Here is a 12,314-nt window from a genome sequence, read left to right as displayed (position 1 = left end):
TTTTTTAACCAGGGACCTCTCGCAACCTAAGCCATAATCGTACACTAACACCAACGATCCGTTTGGTCAAATAATTTTCACTTTCCACAAAAATGACGGTCAGGATATGAATCGATGTCTCCATGTTGCTAGTGAGCTTCACATAGCATTGGTGGTATAGTGGTGAGCATAGCTGCCTTCCAAGCAGTTGACCCGGGTTTGATTCCCGGCCAATGCAGAGCATGACATATTCACTAGTTTTAGGGGCTGGGTGTAATTTCAAGTCTATTACATTGGAATCAATCTTCGTGGAAGTACGATTTGCTCTTACTTTTTGCAGGTTTTCTAAATGAAGTGCGACATTGAGCCAACTAGTGAATATCACAATAGATTAGCTGTCCATCGCCTAAACCATTCAGCCACCTCGTCCTGCGCCCAAGAGGTGGCTGTTTGCGACCAGTGGCCTGAGATCTGCCTGTCTGAGCTTGTTAAAAGATCTGCAAAAGGGCTCATCCGGGATTTGAACCCGGGACCTCTCGCACCCTAAGCGAGAATCATACCCCTAGACCAACGAGCCTTACACAATAACAAAATAGTTTTGCTTTCTGCGGCAATGACAATGAGGATATCCATTGTTCTTGTCCATGGTGCTTGGAAAGATTGAACCTCATGTGAGTGTTTGTGCTATACTTGTGAGCATAGCAGTCTTCCAAACTGTTGACCAGGCTTCAGTTCAAATCTTTTGTATTTCATCTGCTGTGTTATTCACATTCTGTCTTCTTAAGCCGCGACAGCAAACTGATGATGAGTGTTGACAAATGAATATTGAGCAAAATGAGATCAATTAATATTTTAAAAGAGAAACTGAAAAAATAAAACTTCAAAAAGAATGGAGCTCATTTATTTTGAGTTGACTGATGCATCAGTACGTGAATCAAAGTAAACGAATGTAAAAAATACCCATTCAAATCGATCAGTTTTCAACTAGAGAGATTGAGATGTGTCGTATCTGTCTCAAGCCTCCATAACTGTTTCTGTTACACCTCCACATCTGCAATGAAAGGTGGTGGATCTAGAGCGGTGTTAGTCAAACCATGAGACATACCTATAATCGGTCTTCTCACAAAAACATCTGTAGCTTCTGAACCGTTTGACCTACAAATTCGTATGACCACTCCCTGGAAAGGGGAGACCCTCACGAACACGGTGGTGTTCTCAATTTATCTCTACGTCCCCCACAAGTGTCAGGGGACCCGTCTGAAGTCGGAACCCTTTATGTGCCAACTTCTGTTTGTAGAATCCAAAATCTTTGGGCAACAAACTAATGTGACCCCACTTGTCACAATGTTCTCAGTTTTGCCCTACGTTCCCCACAAGTGTCACGGGACTAATCTGAAGGTAACAGGTACTGATTAAAATGATAGATTTTTTAACCAGGGACCTCTCGCAACCTAAGCCATAATCGTACACTAACACCAACGATCCGTTTGGTCAAATAATTTTCACTTTCCACAAAAATGACGGTCAGGAAATGAATCGATGTCTCCATGTTGCTAGTGAGCTTCACATAGCATTGGTGGTATAGTGGTGAGCATAGCTGCCTTCCAAGCAGTTGACCCGGGTTTGATTCCCGGCCAATGCAGAGCATGACATATTCACTAGTTTTAGGGGCTGGGTGTAATTTCAAGTCTATTACATTGGAATCAATCTTCGTGGAAGTACGATTTGCTCTTACTTTTTGCAGGTTTTCTAAATGAAGTGCGACATTGAGCCAACTAGTGAATATCACAATAGATTAGCTGTCCATCGCCTAAACCATTCAGCCACCTCGTCCTGCGCCCAAGAGGTGGCTGTTTGCGACCAGTGGCCTGAGATCTGCCTGTCTGAGCTTGTTAAAAGATCTGCAAAAGGGCTCATCCGGGATTTGAACCCGGGACCTCTCGCACCCTAAGCGAGAATCATACCCCTAGACCAACGAGCCTTACACAATAACAAAATAGTTTTGCTTTCTGCGGCAATGACAATGAGGATATCCATTGTTCTTGTCCATGGTGCTTGGAAAGATTGAACCTCATGTAAGTGTTTGTGCTATACTTGTGAGCATAGCAGTCTTCCAAACTGTTGACCAGGCTTCAGTTCAAATCTTTTGTATTTCATCTGCTGTGTTTTTCACATTCTGTCTTCTTAAGCCGCGACAGCAAACTGATGATGAGTGTTGACAAATGAATATTGAGCAAAATGAGATCAATTAATATTTTAAAAGAGAAACTGAAAAAATAAAACTTCAAAAAGAATGGAGCTCATTTATTTTGAGTTGACTGATGCATCAGTACGTGAATCAAAGTAAACGAATGTAAAAAATACCCATTCAAATCGATCAGTTTTCAACTAGAGAGATTGAGATGTGTCGTATCTGTCTCAAGCCTCCATAACTGTTTATGTTACACCTCCACATCTGCAATGAAAGGTGGTGGAGCTAGAGCGGTGTTAGTCAAACCATGAGACATACCTATAATCGGTCTTCTCACAAAAACATCTGCAGCTTCTGAACCGTTTGACCTACAAATTCGTATGACCACTCCCTGGAAAGGGGAGACCCTCACGAACACGGTGGTGTTCCCACTTTGTCTCTACGTCCCCCACAAGTGTCAGGGGACCCGTCTGAAGTCGGAACCCTTTATGTGCCAACTTCTGTTTGTAGAATCCAAAATCTTTGGGCAACAAACTAATGTGACCCCACTTGTCACAATGTTCTCAGTTTTGCCCTACGTTCCCCACAAGTGTCACGGGACTAATCTGAAGGTAACAGGTACTGATTAAAATGATAGATTTTTTAACCAGGGACCTCTCGCAACCTAAGCCATAATCGTACACTAACACCAATGATCCGTTTGGTCAAATAATTTTCACTTTCCACAAAAATGACGGTCAGGATATGAATCGATGTCTCCATGTTGCTAGTGAGCTTCACATAGCATTGGTGGTATAGTGGTGAGCATAGCTGCCTTCCAAGCAGTTGACCCGGGTTTGATTCCCGGCCAATGCAGAGCATGACATATTCACTAGTTTTAGGGGCTGGGTGTAATTTCAAGTCTATTACATTGGATTCAATCTTCGTGGAAGTACGATTTGCTCTTACTTTTTGCAGGTTTTCTAAATGAAGTGCGACATTGAGCCAACTAGTGAATATCACAATAGATTAGCTGTCCATCGCCTAAACCATTCAGCCACCTCGTCCTGCGCCCAAGAGGTGGCTGTTTGCGACCAGTGGCCTGAGATCTGCCTGTCTGAGCTTGTTAAAAGATCTGCAAAAGGGCTCATCCGGGATTTGAACCCGGGACCTCTCGCACCCTAAGCGAGAATCATACCCCTAGACCAACGAGCCTTACACAATAACAAAATAGTTTTGCTTTCTGCGGCAATGACAATGAGGATATCCATTGTTCTTGTCCATGGTGCTTGGAAAGATTGAACCTCATGTAAGTGTTTGTGCTATACTTGTGAGCATAGCAGTCTTCCAAACTGTTGACCAGGCTTCAGTTCAAATCTTTTGTATTTCATCTGCTGTGTTTTTCACATTCTGTCTTCTTAAGCCGCGACAGCAAACTGATGATGAGTGTTGACAAATGAATATTGAGCAAAATGAGATCAATTAATATTTTAAAAGAGAAACTGAAAAAATAAAACTTCAAAAAGAATGGAGCTCATTTATTTTGAGTTGACTGATGCATCAGTACGTGAATCAAAGTAAACGAATGTAAAAAATACCCATTCAAATCGATCAGTTTTCAACTAGAGAGATTGAGATGTGTCGTATCTGTCTCAAGCCTCCATAACTGTTTATGTTACACCTCCACATCTGCAATGAAAGGTGGTGGAGCTAGAGCGGTGTTAGTCAAACCATGAGACATACCTATAATCGGTCTTCTCACAAAAACATCTGCAGCTTCTGAACCGTTTGACCTACAAATTCGTATGACCACTCCCTGGAAAGGGGAGACCCTCACGAACACGGTGGTGTTCCCACTTTGTCTCTACGTCCCCCACAAGTGTCAGGGGACCCGTCTGAAGTCGGAACCCTTTATGTGCCAACTTCTGTTTGTAGAATCCAAAATCTTTGGGCAACAAACTAATGTGACCCCACTTGTCACAATGTTCTCAGTTTTGCCCTACGTTCCCCACAAGTGTCACGGGACTAATCTGAAGGTAACAGGTACTGATTAAAATGATAGATTTTTTAACCAGGGACCTCTCGCAACCTAAGCCATAATCGTACACTAACACCAACGATCCGTTTGGTCAAATAATTTTCACTTTCCACAAAAATGACGGTCAGGATATGAATCGATGTCTCCATGTTGCTAGTGAGCTTCACATAGCATTGGTGGTATAGTGGTGAGCATAGCTGCCTTCCAAGCAGTTGACCCGGGTTTGATTCCCGGCCAATGCAGAGCATGACATATTCACTAGTTTTAGGGGCTGGGTGTAATTTCAAGTCTATTACATTGGAATCAATCTTCGTGGAAGTACGATTTGCTCTTACTTTTTGCAGGTTTTCTAAATGAAGTGCGACATTGAGCCAACTAGTGAATATCACAATAGATTAGCTGTCCATCGCCTAAACCATTCAGCCACCTCGTCCTGCGCCCAAGAGGTGGCTGTTTGCGACCAGTGGCCTGAGATCTGCCTGTCTGAGCTTGTTAAAAGATCTGCAAAAGGGCTCATCCGGGATTTGAACCCGGGACCTCTCGCACCCTAAGCGAGAATCATACCCCTAGACCAACGAGCCTTACACAAAAACAAAATAGTTTTGCTTTCTGCGGCAATGACAATGAGGATATCCATTGTTCTTGTCCATGGTGCTTGGAAAGATTGAACCTCATGTAAGTGTTTGTGCTATACTTGTGAGCATAGCAGTCTTCCAAACTGTTGACCAGGCTTCAGTTCAAATCTTTTGTATTTCATCTGCTGTGTTTTTCACATTCTGTCTTCTTAAGCCGCGACAGCAAACTGATGATGAGTGTTGACAAATGAATATTGAGCAAAATGAGATCAATTAATATTTTAAAAGAGAAACTGAAAAAATAAAACTTCAAAAAGAATGGAGCTCATTTATTTTGAGTTGACTGATGCATCAGTACGTGAATCAAAGTAAACGAATGTAAAAAATACCCATTCAAATCGATCAGTTTTCAACTAGAGAGATTGAGATGTGTCGTATCTGTCTCAAGCCTCCATAACTGTTTCTGTTACACCTCCACATCTGCAATGAAAGGTGGTGGATCTAGAGTGGTGTTAGTCAAACCATGAGACATACCTATAATCGGTCTTCTCACAAAAACATCTGTAGCTTCTGAACCGTTTGACCTACAACTTCGTATGACCACTCCCTGGAAAGGGGAGACCCTCACGAACACGGTGGTGTTCCCACTTTGTCTCTACGTCCCCCACAAGTGTCAGGGGACCCGTCTGAAGTCGGAACCCTTTATGTGCCAACTTCTGTTTGTAGAATCCAAAATCTTTGGGCAACAAACTAATGTGACCCCACTTGTCACAATGTTCTCAGTTTTGCCCTACGTTCCCCACAAGTGTCACGGGACTAATCTGAAGGTAACAGGTACTGATTAAAATGATAGATTTTTTAACCAGGGACCTCTCGCAACCTAAGCCATAATCGTACACTAACACCAACGATCCGTTTGGTCAAATAATTTTCACTTTCCACAAAAATGACGGTCAGGATATGAATCGATGTCTCCATGTTGCTAGTGAGCTTCACATAGCATTGGTGGTATAGTGGTGAGCATAGCTGCCTTCCAAGCAGTTGACCCGGGTTTGATTCCCGGCCAATGCAGAGCATGACATATTCACTAGTTTTAGGGGCTGGGTGTAATTTCAAGTCTATTACATTGGAATCAATCTTCGTGGAAGTACGATTTGCTCTTACTTTTTGCAGGTTTTCTAAATGAAGTGCGACATTGAGCCAACTAGTGAATATCACAATAGATTAGCTGTCCATCGCCTAAACCATTCAGCCACCTCGTCCTGCGCCCAAGAGGTGGCTGTTTGCGACCAGTGGCCTGAGATCTGCCTGTCTGAGCTTGTTAAAAGATCTGCAAAAGGGCTCATCCGGGATTTGAACCCGGGACCTCTCGCACCCTAAGCGAGAATCATACCCCTAGACCAACGAGCCTTACACAAAAACAAAATAGTTTTGCTTTCTGCGGCAATGACAATGAGGATATCCATTGTTCTTGTCCATGGTGCTTGGAAAGATTGAACCTCATGTAAGTGTTTGTGCTATACTTGTGAGCATAGCAGTCTTCCAAACTGTTGACCAGGCTTCAGTTCAAATCTTTTGTATTTCATCTGCTGTGTTTTTCACATTCTGTCTTCTTAAGCCGCGACAGCAAACTGATGATGAGTGTTGACAAATGAATATTGAGCAAAATGAGATCAATTAATATTTTAAAAGAGAAACTGAAAAAATAAAACTTCAAAAAGAATGGAGCTCATTTATTTTGAGTTGACTGATGCATCAGTACGTGAATCAAAGTAAACGAATGTAAAAAATACCCATTCAAATCGATCAGTTTTCAACTAGAGAGATTGAGATGTGTCGTATCTGTCTCAAGCCTCCATAACTGTTTCTGTTACACCTCCACATCTGCAATGAAAGGTGGTGGATCTAGAGTGGTGTTAGTCAAACCATGAGACATACCTATAATCGGTCTTCTCACAAAAACATCTGTAGCTTCTGAACCGTTTGATCTACAACTTCGTATGACCACTCCCTGGAAAGGGGAGACCCTCACGAACACGGTGGTGTTCCCACTTTGTCTCTACGTCCCCCACAAGTGTCAGGGGACCCGTCTGAAGTCGGAACCCTTTATGTGCCAACTTCTGTTTGTAGAATCCAAAATCTTTGGGCAACAAACTAATGTGACCCCACTTGTCACAATGTTCTCAGTTTTGCCCTACGTTCCCCACAAGTGTCACGGGACTAATCTGAAGGTAACAGGTACTGATTAAAATGATAGATTTTTTAACCAGGGACCTCTCGCAACCTAAGCCATAATCGTACACTAACACCAACGATCCGTTTGGTCAAATAATTTTCACTTTCCACAAAAATGACGGTCAGGATATGAATCGATGTCTCCATGTTGCTAGTGAGCTTCACATAGCATTGGTGGTATAGTGGTGAGCATAGCTGCCTTCCAAGCAGTTGACCCGGGTTTGATTCCCGGCCAATGCAGAGCATGACATATTCACTAGTTTTAGGGGCTGGGTGTAATTTCAAGTCTATTACATTGGAATCAATCTTCGTGGAAGTACGATTTGCTCTTACTTTTTGCAGGTTTTCTAAATGAAGTGCGACATTGAGCCAACTAGTGAATATCACAATAGATTAGCTGTCCATCGCCTAAACCATTCAGCCACCTCGTCCTGCGCCCAAGAGGTGGCTGTTTGCGACCAGTGGCCTGAGATCTGCCTGTCTGAGCTTGTTAAAAGATCTGCAAAAGGGCTCATCCGGGATTTGAACCCGGGACCTCTCGCACCCTAAGCGAGAATCATACCCCTAGACCAACGAGCCTTACACAATAACAAAATAGTTTTGCTTTCTGCGGCAATGACAATGAGGATATCCATTGTTCTTGTCCATGGTGCTTGGAAAGATTGAACCTCATGTGAGTGTTTGTGCTATACTTGTGAGCATAGCAGTCTTCCAAACTGTTGACCAGGCTTCAGTTCAAATCTTTTGTATTTCATCTGCTGTGTTTTTCACATTCTGTCTTCTTAAGCCGCGACAGCAAACTGATGATGAGTGTTGACAAATGAATATTGAGCAAAATGAGATCAATTAATATTTTAAAAGAGAAACTGAAAAAATAAAACTTCAAAAAGAATGGAGCTCATTTATTTTGAGTTGACTGATGCATCAGTACGTGAATCAAAGTAAACGAATGTAAAAAATACCCATTCAAATCGATCAGTTTTCAACTAGAGAGATTGAGATGTGTCGTATCTGTCTCAAGCCTCCATAACTGTTTCTGTTACACCTCCACATCTGCAATGAAAGGTGGTGGATCTAGAGCGGTGTTAGTCAAACCATGAGACATACCTATAATCGGTCTTCTCACAAAAACATCTGCAGCTTCTGAACCGTTTGACCTACAAATTCGTATGACCACTCCCTGGAAAGGGGAGACCCTCACGAACACGGTGGTGTTCCCACTTTGTCTCTACGTCCCCCACAAGTGTCAGGGGACCCGTCTGAAGTCGGAACCCTTTATGTGCCAACTTCTGTTTGTAGAATCCAAAATCTTTGGGCAACAAACTAATGTGACCCCACTTGTCACAATGTTCTCAGTTTTGCCCTACGTTCCCCACAAGTGTCACGGGACTAATCTGAAGGTAACAGGTACTGATTAAAATGATAGATTTTTTAACCAGGGACCTCTCGCAACCTAAGCCATAATCGTACACTAACACCAACGATCCGTTTGGTCAAATAATTTTCACTTTCCACAAAAATGACGGTCAGGATATGAATCGATGTCTCCATGTTGCTAGTGAGCTTCACATAGCATTGGTGGTATAGTGGTGAGCATAGCTGCCTTCCAAGCAGTTGACCCGGGTTTGATTCCCGGCCAATGCAGAGCATGACATATTCACTAGTTTTAGGGGCTGGGTGTAATTTCAAGTCTATTACATTGGAATCAATCTTCGTGGAAGTACGATTTGCTCTTACTTTTTGCAGGTTTTCTAAATGAAGTGCGACATTGAGCCAACTAGTGAATATCACAATAGATTAGCTGTCCATCGCCTAAACCATTCAGCCACCTCGTCCTGCGCCCAAGAGGTGGCTGTTTGCGACCAGTGGCCTGAGATCTGCCTGTCTGAGCTTGTTAAAAGATCTGCAAAAGGGCTCATCCGGGATTTGAACCCGGGACCTCTCGCACCCTAAGCGAGAATCATACCCCTAGACCAACGAGCCTTACACAATAACAAAATAGTTTTGCTTTCTGCGGCAATGACAATGAGGATATCCATTGTTCTTGTCCATGGTGCTTGGAAAGATTGAACCTCATGTGAGTGTTTGTGCTATACTTGTGAGCATAGCAGTCTTCCAAACTGTTGACCAGGCTTCAGTTCAAATCTTTTGTATTTCATCTGCTGTGTTTTTCACATTCTGTCTTCTTAAGCCGCGACAGCAAACTGATGATGAGTGTTGACAAATGAATATTGAGCAAAATGAGATCAATTAATATTTTAAAAGAGAAACTGAAAAAATAAAACTTCAAAAAGAATGGAGCTCATTTATTTTGAGTTGACTGATGCATCAGTACGTGAATCAAAGTAAACGAATGTAAAAAATACCCATTCAAATCGATCAGTTTTCAACCAGAGAGATTGAGATGTGTCGTATCTGTCTCAAGCCTCCATAACTGTTTCTGTTACACCTCCACATCTGCAATGAAAGGTGGTGGAGCTAGAGCGGTGTTAGTCAAACCATGAGACATACCTATAATCGGTCTTCTCACAAAAACATCTGTAGCTTCTGAACCGTTTGACCTACAAATTCGTATGACCACTCCCTGGAAAGGGGAGACCCTCACGAACACGGTGGTGTTCCCACTTTGTCTCTACGTCCCCCACAAGTGTCAGGGGACCCGTCTGAAGTCGGAACCCTTTATGTGCCAACTTCTGTTTGTAGAATCCAAAATCTTTGGGCAACAAACTAATGTGACCCCACTTGTCACAATGTTCTCAGTTTTGCCCTACGTTCCCCACAAGTGTCACGGGACTAATCTGAAGGTAACAGGTACTGATTAAAATGATAGATTTTTTAACCAGGGACCTCTCGCAACCTAAGCCATAATCGTACACTAACACCAACGATCCGTTTGGTCAAATAATTTTCACTTTCCACAAAAATGACGGTCAGGATATGAATCGATGTCTCCATGTTGCTAGTGAGCTTCACATAGCATTGGTGGTATAGTGGTGAGCATAGCTGCCTTCCAAGCAGTTGACCCGGGTTTGATTCCCGGCCAATGCAGAGCATGACATATTCACTAGTTTTAGGGGCTGGGTGTAATTTCAAGTCTATTACATTGGAATCAATCTTCGTGGAAGTACGATTTGCTCTTACTTTTTGCAGGTTTTCTAAATGAAGTGCGACATTGAGCCAACTAGTGAATATCACAATAGATTAGCTGTCCATCGCCTAAACCATTCAGCCACCTCGTCCTGCGCCCAAGAGGTGGCTGTTTGCGACCAGTGGCCTGAGATCTGCCTGTCTGAGCTTGTTAAAAGATCTGCAAAAGGGCTCATCCGGGATTTGAACCCGGGACCTCTCGCACCCTAAGCGAGAATCATACCCCTAGACCAACGAGCCTTACACAATAACAAAATAGTTTTGCTTTCTGCGGCAATGACAATGAGGATATCCATTGTTCTTGTCCATGGTGCTTGGAAAGATTGAACCTCATGTGAGTGTTTGTGCTATACTTGTGAGCATAGCAGTCTTCCAAACTGTTGACCAGGCTTCAGTTCAAATCTTTTGTATTTCATCTGCTGTGTTTTTCACATTCTGTCTTCTTAAGCCGCGACAGCAAACTGATGATGAGTGTTGACAAATGAATATTGAGCAAAATGAGATCAATTAATATTTTAAAAGAGAAACTGAAAAAATAAAACTTCAAAAAGAATGGAGCTCATTTATTTTGAGTTGACTGATGCATCAGTACGTGAATCAAAGTAAACGAATGTAAAAAATACCCATTCAAATCGATCAGTTTTCAACCAGAGAGATTGAGATGTGTCGTATCTGTCTCAAGCCTCCATAACTGTTTCTGTTACACCTCCACATCTGCAATGAAAGGTGGTGGAGCTAGAGCGGTGTTAGTCAAACCATGAGACATACCTATAATCGGTCTTCTCACAAAAACATCTGTAGCTTCTGAACCGTTTGACCTACAAATTCGTATGACCACTCCCTGGAAAGGGGAGACCCTCACGAACACGGTGGTGTTCCCACTTTGTCTCTACGTCCCCCACAAGTGTCAGGGGACCCGTCTGAAGTCGGAACCCTTTATGTGCCAACTTCTGTTTGTAGAATCCAAAATCTTTGGGCAACAAACTAATGTGACCCCACTTGTCACAATGTTCTCAGTTTTGCCCTACGTTCCCCACAAGTGTCACGGGACTAATCTGAAGGTAACAGGTACTGATTAAAATGATAGATTTTTTAACCAGGGACCTCTCGCAACCTAAGCCATAATCGTACACTAACACCAACGATCCGTTTGGTCAAATAATTTTCACTTTCCACAAAAATGACGGTCAGGATATGAATCGATGTCTCCATGTTGCTAGTGAGCTTCACATAGCATTGGTGGTATAGTGGTGAGCATAGCTGCCTTCCAAGCAGTTGACCCGGGTTTGATTCCCGGCCAATGCAGAGCATGACATATTCACTAGTTTTAGGGGCTGGGTGTAATTTCAAGTCTATTACATTGGAATCAATCTTCGTGGAAGTACGATTTGCTCTTACTTTTTGCAGGTTTTCTAAATGAAGTGCGACATTGAGCCAACTAGTGAATATCACAATAGATTAGCTGTCCATCGCCTAAACCATTCAGCCACCTCGTCCTGCGCCCAAGAGGTGGCTGTTTGCGACCAGTGGCCTGAGATCTGCCTGTCTGAGCTTGTTAAAAGATCTGCAAAAGGGCTCATCCGGGATTTGAACCCGGGACCTCTCGCACCCTAAGCGAGAATCATACCCCTAGACCAACGAGCCTTACACAATAACAAAATAGTTTTGCTTTCTGCGGCAATGACAATGAGGATATCCATTGTTCTTGTCCATGGTGCTTGGAAAGATTGAACCTCATGTGAGTGTTTGTGCTATACTTGTGAGCATAGCAGTCTTCCAAACTGTTGACCAGGCTTCAGTTCAAATCTTTTGTATTTCATCTGCTGTGTTTTTCACATTCTGTCTTCTTAAGCCGCGACAGCAAACTGATGATGAGTGTTGACAAATGAATATTGAGCAAAATGAGATCAATTAATATTTTAAAAGAGAAACTGAAAAAATAAAACTTCAAAAAGAATGGAGCTCATTTATTTTGAGTTGACTGATGCATCAGTACGTGAATCAAAGTAAACGAATGTAAAAAATACCCATTCAAATCGATCAGTTTTCAACTAGAGAGATTGAGATGTGTCGTATCTGTCTCAAGCCTCCATAACTGTTTCTGTTACACCTCCACATCTGCAATGAAAGGTGGTGGATCTAGAGCGGTGTTAGTCAAACCATGAGACAT

The 12,314-nt window shown here is 42.6% G+C and overlaps 18 non-coding genes across 18 annotated transcripts; 9 read left to right on the top strand and 9 right to left on the bottom strand.

The window, feature by feature from the left end:
- The first annotated feature begins 145 nt into the window (after positions 1-145).
- trnag-ucc (transfer RNA glycine (anticodon UCC)) lies at positions 146-217 on the top strand. The gene has a single exon. It is a non-coding gene; the product is annotated as a tRNA-Gly (tRNA).
- A 267-nt stretch (positions 218-484) lies between these two features.
- trnap-agg (transfer RNA proline (anticodon AGG)) lies at positions 485-556 on the bottom strand. The gene has a single exon. It is a non-coding gene; the product is annotated as a tRNA-Pro (tRNA).
- A 993-nt stretch (positions 557-1,549) lies between these two features.
- On the top strand, positions 1,550-1,621 carry trnag-ucc (transfer RNA glycine (anticodon UCC)). The gene has a single exon. It is a non-coding gene; the product is annotated as a tRNA-Gly (tRNA).
- A 267-nt stretch (positions 1,622-1,888) lies between these two features.
- trnap-agg (transfer RNA proline (anticodon AGG)) lies at positions 1,889-1,960 on the bottom strand. Its single transcript has one exon. It is a non-coding gene; the product is annotated as a tRNA-Pro (tRNA).
- A 993-nt stretch (positions 1,961-2,953) lies between these two features.
- Positions 2,954-3,025, top strand: trnag-ucc (transfer RNA glycine (anticodon UCC)). Its single transcript has one exon. It is a non-coding gene; the product is annotated as a tRNA-Gly (tRNA).
- Positions 3,026-3,292: 267 nt separating this feature from the next.
- On the bottom strand, positions 3,293-3,364 carry trnap-agg (transfer RNA proline (anticodon AGG)). Its single transcript has one exon. It is a non-coding gene; the product is annotated as a tRNA-Pro (tRNA).
- A 993-nt stretch (positions 3,365-4,357) lies between these two features.
- trnag-ucc (transfer RNA glycine (anticodon UCC)) lies at positions 4,358-4,429 on the top strand. Its single transcript has one exon. It is a non-coding gene; the product is annotated as a tRNA-Gly (tRNA).
- A 267-nt stretch (positions 4,430-4,696) lies between these two features.
- trnap-agg (transfer RNA proline (anticodon AGG)) lies at positions 4,697-4,768 on the bottom strand. Its single transcript has one exon. It is a non-coding gene; the product is annotated as a tRNA-Pro (tRNA).
- A 993-nt stretch (positions 4,769-5,761) lies between these two features.
- trnag-ucc (transfer RNA glycine (anticodon UCC)) lies at positions 5,762-5,833 on the top strand. The gene has a single exon. It is a non-coding gene; the product is annotated as a tRNA-Gly (tRNA).
- A 267-nt stretch (positions 5,834-6,100) lies between these two features.
- Positions 6,101-6,172, bottom strand: trnap-agg (transfer RNA proline (anticodon AGG)). Its single transcript has one exon. It is a non-coding gene; the product is annotated as a tRNA-Pro (tRNA).
- A 993-nt stretch (positions 6,173-7,165) lies between these two features.
- Positions 7,166-7,237, top strand: trnag-ucc (transfer RNA glycine (anticodon UCC)). Its single transcript has one exon. It is a non-coding gene; the product is annotated as a tRNA-Gly (tRNA).
- Positions 7,238-7,504: 267 nt separating this feature from the next.
- trnap-agg (transfer RNA proline (anticodon AGG)) lies at positions 7,505-7,576 on the bottom strand. The gene has a single exon. It is a non-coding gene; the product is annotated as a tRNA-Pro (tRNA).
- Positions 7,577-8,569: 993 nt separating this feature from the next.
- trnag-ucc (transfer RNA glycine (anticodon UCC)) lies at positions 8,570-8,641 on the top strand. Its single transcript has one exon. It is a non-coding gene; the product is annotated as a tRNA-Gly (tRNA).
- A 267-nt stretch (positions 8,642-8,908) lies between these two features.
- Positions 8,909-8,980, bottom strand: trnap-agg (transfer RNA proline (anticodon AGG)). Its single transcript has one exon. It is a non-coding gene; the product is annotated as a tRNA-Pro (tRNA).
- Positions 8,981-9,973: 993 nt separating this feature from the next.
- Positions 9,974-10,045, top strand: trnag-ucc (transfer RNA glycine (anticodon UCC)). Its single transcript has one exon. It is a non-coding gene; the product is annotated as a tRNA-Gly (tRNA).
- A 267-nt stretch (positions 10,046-10,312) lies between these two features.
- Positions 10,313-10,384, bottom strand: trnap-agg (transfer RNA proline (anticodon AGG)). Its single transcript has one exon. It is a non-coding gene; the product is annotated as a tRNA-Pro (tRNA).
- A 993-nt stretch (positions 10,385-11,377) lies between these two features.
- On the top strand, positions 11,378-11,449 carry trnag-ucc (transfer RNA glycine (anticodon UCC)). Its single transcript has one exon. It is a non-coding gene; the product is annotated as a tRNA-Gly (tRNA).
- Positions 11,450-11,716: 267 nt separating this feature from the next.
- trnap-agg (transfer RNA proline (anticodon AGG)) lies at positions 11,717-11,788 on the bottom strand. The gene has a single exon. It is a non-coding gene; the product is annotated as a tRNA-Pro (tRNA).
- Positions 11,789-12,314: the final 526 nt, after the last annotated feature.

This window comes from Salmo salar, unplaced genomic scaffold (genome assembly GCF_965601325.2).
Source record: "Salmo salar unplaced genomic scaffold, fSalSal1 ptg000135l, whole genome shotgun sequence".
Taxonomy (NCBI): Eukaryota; Metazoa; Chordata; class Actinopteri; order Salmoniformes; family Salmonidae; genus Salmo; species Salmo salar.
This window is presented reverse-complemented; position numbering and strand designations above follow the sequence as displayed.